General features: G+C 40.3%; 1 pseudogene; it reads right to left on the reverse strand.

The window, feature by feature from the left end:
* LOC141504639 (tRNA (adenine(58)-N(1))-methyltransferase catalytic subunit TRMT61A-like) overlaps positions 1-11,525 on the reverse strand; it is a 135,049-nt pseudogene extending 123,524 nt beyond the window's left edge.
* Between the last annotated feature and the right edge of the window lie 724 nt (positions 11,526-12,249).

Genomic DNA, 12,249 nt, shown 5'->3' on the forward strand with positions numbered 1-12,249 from the left:
TTTGTTTCTGGGAAAATCACTGGACTCTGTTTGCTTCAGTTTGCTCATCTATAAAATAAATTGGAGAAGGTGTCCGGATCCTCTCTCTGGGGGCAGCCAAGCCTTACCTCTCTAAGGTCTTCGGCATACAACCGGACATGACCAGTGTATTCTACAAAGAGATTCACAGGCCAGAGGCAAATAAATAGGCAGCTTTATTGTTCTAACTTCAAATGATTGCATCTCTGAATTCTCTCTCCTGTTCCCTACAGTTATACTCTTAGCTATCAGCAAAAGCCAGGTGAAATAACAACAGTTTTCCATCAAGGAACAGCAAACAACTGTTTCCAGTCAAGGAATAGTAAACAACTCATGATTCAAGAGAAACTACACAGTCAGCCTCTATTCTCCCAACAAGAAGGAAATAGAGAAACACTCTACTCTTTGGCCAAGCACCCCAAATGGACTCACAAAGAGTTGAACACAACTGGAATGATTGAGGAACAACAATTTATATAGCAAACATAGAAATACAAACATTTCTCCCCAAAACCATGGGTCCCAATTTTCAGGTTCAAATTTAAGATCATTGTTAGATGAGTCCCAGTCTCAGCTACAAAAAGATTTGATCCTGATGGTTATTCCTTAATCCTTGGGGCATTGATGAATTTACTGCAAGGCCTGCTATGGAGAAAGATACCACTCCATCTCCATTCTCTTTAATCTAAAAACAAGGTACAAATGCTGAGGCAAAAAAACCAAAGTCTATCTAATAAAATGCAAATGTTGAGTTGCTGTGTCATCATAGGGGCTGGACTTGGGACTCAGTATATGAGGGAAGGCTGTGGTTGGGGATCAATATGAAGTGTGAGGCTGAGATTGGGATTTAGAGTTCAGTTTGGGAATGGTGAACACATGTATTCTCTGTGAAATGGATCTTAGCTATTTAATTATTTAATTTTTATCTTTGGCTTCTTAACTCATTGAGCTAATTGACTCAGGTTACCTTTGGTCTTTGGGAATCCAGACTTGCTTGACTTTGAGCTCCTGGGGTATCTATACTGAGCAGCCAAATTACTTGCAGTTCCTTATAATCTCCATGATTTCTTCACTGGCACACTGTGCCAGTAACAGGTCTACCATTAAAGTGTGACAATATATCTTAATCTCTGGAATTTTTTTCCTTCTTTTTTCTGTAATGAGTGGGACACCTAATGAAATAATGAATAATAATTCTAGTATGTTCATTATTTACAGTTTCCAGAGTTCATCATTAAATTATTCATCCCTCACTAACACATAATTTCTCCTTTTTTTCACAGTGCTATTTCTCCAGATGGTGCTGTCTGCCATCACTTGGGGCAATATCCATGCAGCAATTAATTGTAGCATCAAAGTAATTTCTTGTTTCTTGAAGTGTATCAGCTCTCCTAGTTGAATGGTTGATTATGTTCAATAAACTCCATTATCCATGGATGGGTCCCAGGATAATATTTAAGGAAATGGAAGGGTGGGATTGAATGGAAAAAGAAACCCAAAGCCTGACTAGCTGAAAATCAAAACTTTTAGATTTTGGAGGTGAATGAGTTGTTGGACCTCACCTTAGCAAAAGAGCCAATCTGTAATGGATATTAGAATGTTAAAATAAGAAGGTGGCTTATGTTTTGATGAACTCTTTGTTTATAATTCTAGTATCTAGTATAATATCTATAAATCTAGTATCTAGAGTCCAAAATGTTAGGGATCATCTACTCTCATCTAGTGCTGTGGAAATATGCAGGAGTCTTTGCCTTTATTTTGACAGTGGTGATTTGACTTTATGATCTATCTCTTTTGTTTACTATTGATCTGATAATTACAAAGTCAAAAGTGAAAATGGTCCCTGCCCAATTAAATGCTAGTCACTGAGCTAGAGATTTGGAGAAGGAGAGATAGGAGCTAAACTGACCCTGTCCTCAAGAAGTCTTTATGCAACATGGATTACCACGACTTCTATTGCCTAAAGTCCAAACATATTATACTTTACTCTTCTCCAGGGCTCTCTGGTACCCTTTAAGGGGGTTTTGGGATGTCATTGACTACAGATCCTATAAATGGTATTTCTTGAATATAGAGGGTGAATCCCCTACATCCTAGTTCCATTTAACTACTATAGTTAGATTAGCTTTTGCAAAATAAAATTAACTTCAATGGTATATCATCAAAAATGCCAACCTACTTCTCTAATATGTAAGGTTTAATTCTCCAACCACCCCCCCCATATCACCTCAACTTCTGGAGAGGAGAACTGGATTAATCTCACATCTTAGTTCAATTCCTATATGGTACAATCCCACTTCCAAAACCAAAAGCCACCTTAGACTCTCTGGCTTCTCAGGAATTCCCTGTCAGGCAGCTGGGCTGCAACCTCCACTTTGGAGTCCTGGTTCTAAGGCTACCACAGCTCTCTGTTCTGATGCACTGGGTGGAAATAACTACTGATACTTGAAATTGAGAAACTGAGAAGAGATCTGAACATGTCCAGTGGAAAACCCTTACATGTATACAGGTAAATAAATATCTTTGTATTTATTTACAAATTATTGTACAAAATAATTTAGTGGCAGGTATTAGTTTCTAGAGGAATCAGGATAAATAGGAAGAAGAGCCTGAACTGAATTATGATGGAATCTAGGAATTCTAAAATGTAAAGAAGAGGAATACTTTCTCAGAATGGGAGGATTCTGTGTAGAGGCAAGTAGACCCATCTGCGTAGAACACAGATAATGTGAATGCGAGTAAATCTGTGAAGGTAGTCTGGAACCAGATTGTGATGGATGTTAAATGCCAAATGGAGGAGATTGTATTTTTTTCCTAGAGAGAATAGAGAATCTCAGATGCTATTTGAAATAGGAGGTGATTTGGTCAGACCTGTTCTTCAAGAAACTCACTTTAGGTGCTAATAGAAGTGACTTAGAGAAGGGAAAGGCAAGAGGTAGAAAAGAGGTGATAAGAGCCTAACCAGGATGGTTATGTCACCAGGAAAGACAAAATGACAGGTTCAAGGAAAGTGGAAACAAGATACAGTAACTGATGGAATATTTGGGGGGAGAGAAAGGAATCAAAGATCAAAATCAATGTTATGAACCTGGGGCCCCAGAAATGCAGTGGCACTTTTTGAGAGAAATAGAAAGGAGAGAAATTGAGAGATGGATTTTGGGAGAAAGACTGAGATCCAAGAATATCTAAAGGATCTTTCTGCTTGAATATCCTGTAACACTGTTAGTTTTCTTTGAGAGGAATCAGTTCTGAGGCACTTCTAGGGCTCTTTGGCTACAGATGCACATAGTAAAACATCTCTGGATAAGGGAATGCTAGTAGGATGAGATTCAGGGCATTGCTTCTGCAAAACACAAAATAAGATGGGTGGGAACTAGCTAGCTTCATCATGTTCTAAAACATGGATAGAATTAAAGAGATTTAGAGCTGGAAAGGACTTCAGAGGTCATTCATTACTTAATTTACAGATGAGGAAACTGAGGCCCAAAATCAGATAGGTAATAGAATGGAATCCCTGGCATTCTCATTTCAGCCCTCAGATTACAAAGTCACCTTTCTTTCCACAGACAACAATTGAATCATCAATGGCCTACCCCGGGATGAAATTAGCAGGATGATTACATATGTAATATATGTACATATATTATACACCTATATACATGTTGTTTTCTACAAGTAAGGGATTGCTTCATTTTTAGTTTTATATCTGCAGCTCTTTACACAGTGCCTCATAAATAGTAAATAATAAATAGTCAGTAGCATTTTGCTGATGGATTTAATCTGGCAATATACTGATGCAAGAGTTTTTAACCTGGAGTCTACAGACTAATTTATTTTTTTTTAAATAATTGCATTTCAATTTAATTTGCTTCATTTGTAATCCTATATATTTTAATTTTGCATTTTAAAATATTGTTCATGGAATAGTTCCATAGACTTCAACAATTTTCTAAAGGGGACCATGATACCAAAAAAGATTAAGGGGCTTTGCCCTAGGGATTTTAAAGACGCATCTCTATGAACTGAAGAGAGGAGAAAAAGTATAGCTGATAAAACTGATGTGCACCAACCAGAGCAGATAGGAAATACTAAAGAGGAAAGAAAGGTGACTTTGTAATCTGAGGGCTGAAATGAGAATGCCAGGGATTCCATTCTATTACCTATCTGATTTTGGGCCTCAGTTTCCTCATCTGTAAATTAAGTAATGAATGACCTCTGAAGTCCTTTCCAGCTCTAAATCTCTTTAATTCTATCCATGTTTTAGAACATGATGAAGCTAGCTAGTTCCCACCCATCTTATTTTGTGTTTTGCAGAAGCAATGCCCTGAATCTCATCCTACTAGCATTCCCTGATCCAGAGATGACCACATTCAGTAATGAATTTAATCCACTCTCAAGTTGAGAGTGTCTCCATTTTTCTGTTTGCAATATTAAAGGGAGGGATGTGATCAGCAACCTCTTGTGTCTCTGGGAGGTCAACTTCTCTAGGGTGCTTAGGGCTCAGCTTTCTTTCTTCTACCTCTTGCTTACACTTCATTTTCAGTTGAGAGCTTTGAATGTAACTGAAAACAAGACCTTTCCTGAATCCTGTGTTTAATGGCCCCTTTAATGCCAACAAAAGTGGCTCTTCTCCTCTCTCTGTGCTGTTCTCTGTCAGCCATGGGGCATTAAACAGGTGATAAAAATTCCTTTTCAGTATGGACCACAAATTTGCCCAGAGGTGCCCAGAAGCACTTTAACCATCCAGCATAAAATCAAAAGCTAATCAAGGAAGATTGGTCTAGATGAGCTAAGCAGGTAAACAATTAGCCGAGTTAATGCTACCTGTCTTGTCCTTCAACACTCTAGGTACTGAATTCATTGGAACAGGACATTTACTCTCCCTTCTTCATTCCTTTTTCACCTCCTCTTTACTTTTGCTTTTTTCTTCCCTTCCCTTCCTTTCTCCTATTGCCTGTCATCCTTTTCTTTCTTTCCTCTTCCTTGTTTTCCTTCTCCTCTTTCTCTCCCTCCTCCTCCTCTCTTCCTTTTCTTCTCCCTCCTCATCCTTCTCCCTCTCCCCTTCCTCTTCCAATTCCATGTTAAGGTTTAGTAAATGGACCCATCAGCAGAATCCACATAGACAGTCCTCAGTTTCAGACGAATGGTTTTTCTTTTCTGTTTTTGAAAGGCTGAGAAGCAGGTTGTTCAGTCTATTCATTATTTCTTACACACACAGCTTCTTCCCTCCTTTCTCCAACAGACACTTAGGAGGGAGCTGAAACATTTTGGGGGGTTTATATATTTTAGTAAGATTCATTGATGGGATGAAAAGGAAAACTTAAATGATCAAAGAATGCTGAAAGCAAAGATGTATTTATGGGAAAGACTCAAAGAGAAGTCCTGCTAATTTCATCCCGGGGTAGGCCAGTTTTGACACAAGAGTCAGAACTAATATCTCCAAAGCAGAGCAAGAAAGGAACAGGGATGGCTTATGTTCAATATTGTAGTCAGGTTGCCTCCAGCAAAATGATTTTCAGGCATGATGGAAAGTAACTCCTTATGGTCTATTAAAAAATTGCTCCCATCCCTTATGTGGACTTCTGAGGCTACATTTTAGTGAATCTCAGAAAGCAGTAAGAGTCAGGGCAGCTTGCTTAACTGTGTAAGGAGGGAAATGTGACAGATTCTAGAGCACAAATGCCTGGAGAAGAACTCATGAGACAGGGAAAGAAGCATAGGTTTCCCAGTCAGTCCTAAAGTCACAGACAACAATTGAATCATCAACTAAGAAACTGGGAGTTTTAAGCTTGTACAACATTCATGATTGAGGGAAGGGAGTCACATTAGGTTTTTGAGAAGGGGAAGGGCAGCAAAAGAAAGGGTAGCAGGTAGGTGGTAAAGCCATGAGGAAAGACAGGTCAGAAAAAGACCAAGAATAAGAAGCCAGGTTTGTATGTTAGGTTTTTTGTTTGTTTTCTGTTCATTACCCCTCACCTAAACCATAATATATTTCAAACTAGAAAGAAAATGAAAGAAACTATAGATACAGGGAGCTAACAATGGTATTGGAATCTATAGCTAGGTATTGAAACCATTCATTTCCAGACAATCTGATTTGAGATGCATGGGATATAAGTGTGCAGACTTCTCTATCATGCAACTGTGCTAGGCAAGTTTGATTTATATGTTGAAGCTGTGAGGTTTTTTTCAATTTAAAACAACCCAAGAAGACTCATTAATTTAATTAGGGTATATTAGATTTGCATTAAAATGTCTGTTTGTCTATATTTGTATATGAGATGTCCAAAATGTGATCCCATGAACTCTAATTTTGAAGATCACATGCCAAATATTATAGATAAATTTTATTTATTTGTACAATTAATTATATGAGAACAAATAGCTCCAATTTCCATAATGGCAGGTGAAACTGTCCATTGGTACCCTGACTGCATAACAAATATCACATTCATCCTTTATCATTATGTTTTTCCTTGTCATCAGAGCTGCTCTCCTGCTGTGAAGATCTACTGCAAATTGTTCCCATTCATTCTGCATTGGCAAACCCAAAAAATTATCAGGAAAAGATGGCAGAATTGCTCTCTTTCTGCTGTTATACTGAGTGCTAAGGTTTCAATCATACACCAGAGCTACCCTTTAGCAAGATAGCTTTTTAAAAATGTTTTATTTATGCTGATTTTTCAAATATTTTCCCAATACAGTTCTCCCCTGTAATAAGAAACATAGCAAAGCAAAACAAATCATGTCAAATAGTATATGTATAACTCATTACATACCTATAGACTACCATATTTCTATCTGTATTTCCTTAACAATCCATGGTTATTAGTATCAGTCAATGCATTGATCTGAATTCTTGTATCTTTTAGTGTTGTTTTCTTTCACATTAAGTATTATACACATGTGTGCATGTGTGTGTATTTTTATATACATACATATGTAGTTCTTATGGCTGTGCTTACTTCTTTGCACATCAGTTCATATGTTTTCCCAAGATTTTTAGAATTCTTCATATTCATCGTTTCTTTTGAAACAATAATATTTATATATCACAAATTGTTCAGTCATTTTCAATTCAACAGGCACAGACTTTATTTCCAGTTTTTTTTTTGTTTTTTTAACTATTGTGAAAAGTACCACTATAACTACTTTAGTTTATATTAGTTACAAAGAAATTTATGATGGGATATTTACCATCTTTCTAGTACTGTTTCTTTGTACAACTTGCATAATCAATACCTTACAAAATTTCTTAATTGCATAAGAAGAGTAATGTTTTAGAGGGTTTGGTAGGGTCGGGTTATGGTATATCTATACTTAGAATTACAACATGCAGATAAATCTGTGAATATAAGATATACACAAGATATATTAGAAGGTAAGCTCTGAGGGAAGGCAGTATCAGTCTAGGGGAGGCATATGGGTTAAGAAAAGTCCTTTTAGGGTAGGCATCTAGGTGGCTCAGTGGATAGAGCACCAGCCCTGGAGTCAGGAGGACCTGAGTTAAAATCAGGTCTCAGACACATAATAATTACCTAGCTGTGTGAACTTGGGCAAGTCACTTGACACCCCCCCCACTGTCTTGCAAAAATTAAAAAAAAAGAAAAGTCCTCTTGCAAAAAAATGAAATTTGATCTAAGTATTTGAGTATTGAAGGAACCCATGAGGAGGAGGTTAGGAAGGAAGAAATTACATTAAGTGGGAGATTGGGTGTTATGTGAAAGGGATAGCAAGGAGGCCAGTGGAGCAGGATCATAAGGTTACATAAAGGGGAATAAAAAGAGTGAAAAACTGGAAAGGTAGGAATGGGCTAGTTGTGATGAACTTTACAAGGCAAACAGAAGATTTGAAAGTTGATCTTGGAGATAATAAGTAGTCATTGGAGTTTATTGAGTAGGAATGGATTTTCAGATGTATATGATTGGTTTTGTGTCCCTCTGCTTCCACCCTTCGCTGTATATAACTAATGGAACCTGAAAGAGCTAGGGTGGAATTGAAGGGATCAGGTGAAGACTGACATTCACTAATTCTTTTTTTTTCCACCACAGGGAAGGCTCATGTTGACAAGAATTACCAAATAAATTCATATTCCCTCTCTCATTTGAGGATCTGGATAACCCTAGGAGGAAGGGTTGTTATTATTAGCCCCAGAGACTTGCCCCAGGTCATGCACTTATTAAAGTGTCAGGCAATAATTCAGACGACTAAGCTTTGACTCCATTGTGTTTAGGACATAACCACTTATTATGCACAGACATGCATGTCCTGATGCTTACATATGTCTCTCCACATATGCACATCCAGGGACAGGCACGCACTGACTCCAATGAACCTGAGAGAGATGGACAGACAGATGGACAATCTTTTTTCTCTTCTTTCAAAAGGTCACTTTGGAAGTCAAGGATGTCACATCTCCTACAACAGACACACAGAACTGCTCAGGGGCAAGATAACCATCAGAGATTCATGATCCCATGATTCTGTAAGGGTCTTTCTTTCTTGATTCCACTCTTTTTGCTGGTGGGAACAGATGGAATTTCCTTTTAAACTGCAAGTTTAGGGCAGCTAGGTGGTACAATGGATAGAACACTGGCCCTGAAGCCAGGAGGACTTGAGTTCAAATTCAGCCCCAGATACATAATAATTGACTAGCTGTATGACCTTGGGCAAGTCACTTTAACCTCGTTGCCTTGCAAAGACAAAAAACAAAAATAAACACAACAAAAAAAATAAACAACAGGTTTAGAATCTGTACTTGTTCATTTCCCCAGAAAGAGTGCAACCCCAGGCAGGTATTGGGGTGAGGAGTCAGGAATCCATTCTATACTCTTGCACCTTCAGGGATACCACAGACATGGACAGGCTGGAGGTAATGAGCTGCCTGTCAGTTGGACATATCTTGGAGAAAAGCAGGCTCAGGTGAGAAATACATAGAATCATTGTCTTCAAATATTGGAAGGGCTATTGGGGGAAATGGATTAGAACCTGTTCTCTTTGGTTTCACAAGGCAGTTTTCAGCCTGATAAAGGCAAAAGTTTCTTATTCATTTAAAAGGTCATTTCTAGCTTTAAAAGGGGGATGCTTATTAACTATCTCACAGGGTTGTGTTAAGTGCCAAGCCAATTTCAAAGCATTAAATCATTGACCAGAAAATCAGAGCTATCCAAAACCTGACTGGGCCAGCTGAGACCCAGTGAGGCAGTGAGTGGCCTACTGCTCAGGGGCCAGATAACCATCAGAGATTCATGATCCCATGATTCTGTAAGGGTTCAATATGCCTGTTTTCATATATCTCAGAGAATCTGAGACCTAAAGGGCACTTAAGAAGGTATCTAGTCCAATACCTGCTTGAGTAGGATTCCCCTCTACAATATCACCAAATACCCCCAAAATGACAGGCAGCTCATTACCTCCAGAAACATTCTTTGGGCTCTGATTACTGAAAACTCTTTCCTGATATCAGGTTTGAACACTGCTTCCAAGTAAAATTCTGACAAATGAAAGTCCAGGGAAAGTCTCCTCAGGGTGCTTCCCTCGGAGATGTGGGGGGCCATTTCAGGAGATGGAAATGTGATCCAGTAATCCAGGGGAGGCCTGGGAAAAAGAAACAGCTTAGACTGATGTGAAAACCAGGCCAAAGACTATTTGGGTAAAGAAACATGGGAAGGGTGACCCTATAAAAGAATGTACTAAGTTCTCTATTATTACTACGAGGTTATCCATGTGCTGGAGATGGTATATTTTCCATCTTACAGCTGTAACATTCCAGGACAAGGGTGAGAGAGGCCCTTTCCTATCCAGGGACCTAGAGAAACAGTGGAGGAGGAAGGTTTTTGCTCCAGAGAACAGCTGGAACCCAATCCTCAAAGCCAGGCTTAGAGTGTGGATGGGGTGTGTGTGTGGGGGGGTGTGGAAAGATATTCTACTCTCTCCCCACCTCCCCATCCCCTAACACCCAGAGGCCACCCAAACTTACTAGCCAACCAGGATCTTTTAGAATCTCAGAATTTAGGGTTAGAGAGGGCTTTTGATAGTGAGTAAACTAAGATCTAGAGAGGGGAAATCACTTGACCAGATTGTACAAATGATGAAATAACAGAGTAGGGACTAAACTTTAAATCTTGTGCTTTTCTGAATCAACCTCAGGGCTCCCTTGTTCCTTGGGACAGAGCATCCACAAAGGGATGTGAAAGGGTGGGTAGTGGCAGAGCTAGTGGGAGGGACAATTTCTTTTAAAACAAAACTAAAAACTCAAAGAAATGAGCCTAGACTGGGATGAGGGGGATGGTAGTAGGAAAACATCTCCCAAATCTAAATAGATTTAATCCAGGCCACAGAGTTGGGGGGAGGGAAGTGAGGGTGGAGGGATGGTGGAGGAGTCCAAGAAAGAGGGTGGGGATGAGTGAAAAGATTCAAAGTAAACACCCTAGATAGGACTTGGCCAGATTCCTTGCCTGGTTTCCAGAACCTGGGGTGCAGGCTGCTGAGTGGCATTTCTACAAAAGCCCAGGCCTGGCAGGCCTGACTATATAAGGCATTCTCTGACCAAGGAAAACAAATTAGGTGACTCCACACATCCCAGCCCCCTTTCCCTCCATCTCCCAGCCTCTTCCCTCTCCAGATCAGTGGCATCAGAACAAACTCTTGCTGACAAGGTCAGATAGCTGGTGTGGCCCACAGTCTCCTTCAAGGGCACCCCAATCTTAAACTGAGCCTCACCCAGGACAGGCAAGTGGTCCAGGGCTCCACCCAGATCTGGAAAGGGCAAGTTAGCAGTCTGAACATTGTACTCTCGTAGTAGGATTTCCAGGGTGATGACTTCTATGAACCCATGCTCAGCGAGGACCTGGCAGGTCCTCTGTACTTGCTTGATGCAGGGTGAGAAAGAGCAGAGGTGACCACCTTCAACCTTCAGGGCATCTTTGGCATGGCCAATGGCCTCCCAGGGTGAGGGGATGTCAAGAAAGATGGCCTCAGCCACATGAGACACACCAAAGCCATTCTTATACACACACATCCTGGTTCCTCACAGTCACCCAGCGGTCCACTCGGTGCTCCCTGAACTCCTTCTCTGCTTTCTGGGCCCGTTGCTGATGAAACTCCACTGTGTGAAGGTGTCCAGTGGGAGCCACTGTTCAGATAATGGCATGGGAGAGGGAACCACTCCCTGTACCTCATTCACAGACAATTGATCCAGGCTTCAGTTCCAGCATCATTGTGATGATGGAGATGTCTGTAGAATAAAGGATCTGGGTCCAGTGTGGGAGATTCAGGGTCCAGAGCTCAGGGGTGAGATGAAGCACATATACCTAGCCCCCTTTGCTGCAAGTCACCCAGGAGCCAAAGGGTTGACCAATGAGATGGGATGAATGGTGGATCACACCATACTTGGTCTGGGTCTGAGCTCCATGCTGGACTTGCACAGGGAACATGGAGCCATGGCCCAAGAAAATGATGGCAGTATCCCCTTCTTTAATAAGCTCTTTATATTCAACGAAACTCATAATGAAGGCCTCTACTGGGGCTTTCCTATCCTTCTGGGCTGTTCGGGCTGGGCTGGGCCGGTCCCACGGGTTCGCCATGGGCAGGCTGCACACGTGGTCCTGGGAGGCGGTGGTGGAGGTGGTAGTGGCCCATTCAGTAATTCTTAAATAATTTATAAATAATGAACTGTACTGAATGCTTTTCACTATTATGTCATTTGATCCTCATAATGCCCTATGAGTGTGCTTTCATGATCCCCATTTACAGTCAAAGAAACTGAGACAAAAACTGATTAAAAAGCTAGCCTGGAGTCACATAACCAAGACTGGGATTTGACCTCAGGAAGTCTCCAGGCCTAGTACTCTATCACTTCAATCAGTTGTTATCATTGGCACATATAAGATGGGCCTTGCATGGCGGGGTTGTTTCATTTATTTTTATAGAATATACCCTTTGGATTACTCTTACAGTTCCATGTTGGCTTTCCAGGGCATAGCTGTCTTTCACCACAGGATTCTGGAGGTAACTCAGAATAGTTTTTAGTACTATTAATCATGAGCTCTCATCCAGTGAATTCCCCCAACATCATATCTTTACTATTACTTAATTAGGAGCATGCTGTCCTCTAACTGGTCTCTAGGGAGAGTATACTTCAAACTTAAAGTGGTGATCATCAAACCATTCACCTGACCAAGATAACTTCTAGGTGTGGCACTATTAATGGGCAAATCCATCCCTTGCTTA

Source organism: Macrotis lagotis, chromosome 1, assembly GCF_037893015.1.
Source record: "Macrotis lagotis isolate mMagLag1 chromosome 1, bilby.v1.9.chrom.fasta, whole genome shotgun sequence".
NCBI classification, from domain to species: Eukaryota; Metazoa; Chordata; class Mammalia; order Peramelemorphia; family Peramelidae; genus Macrotis; species Macrotis lagotis.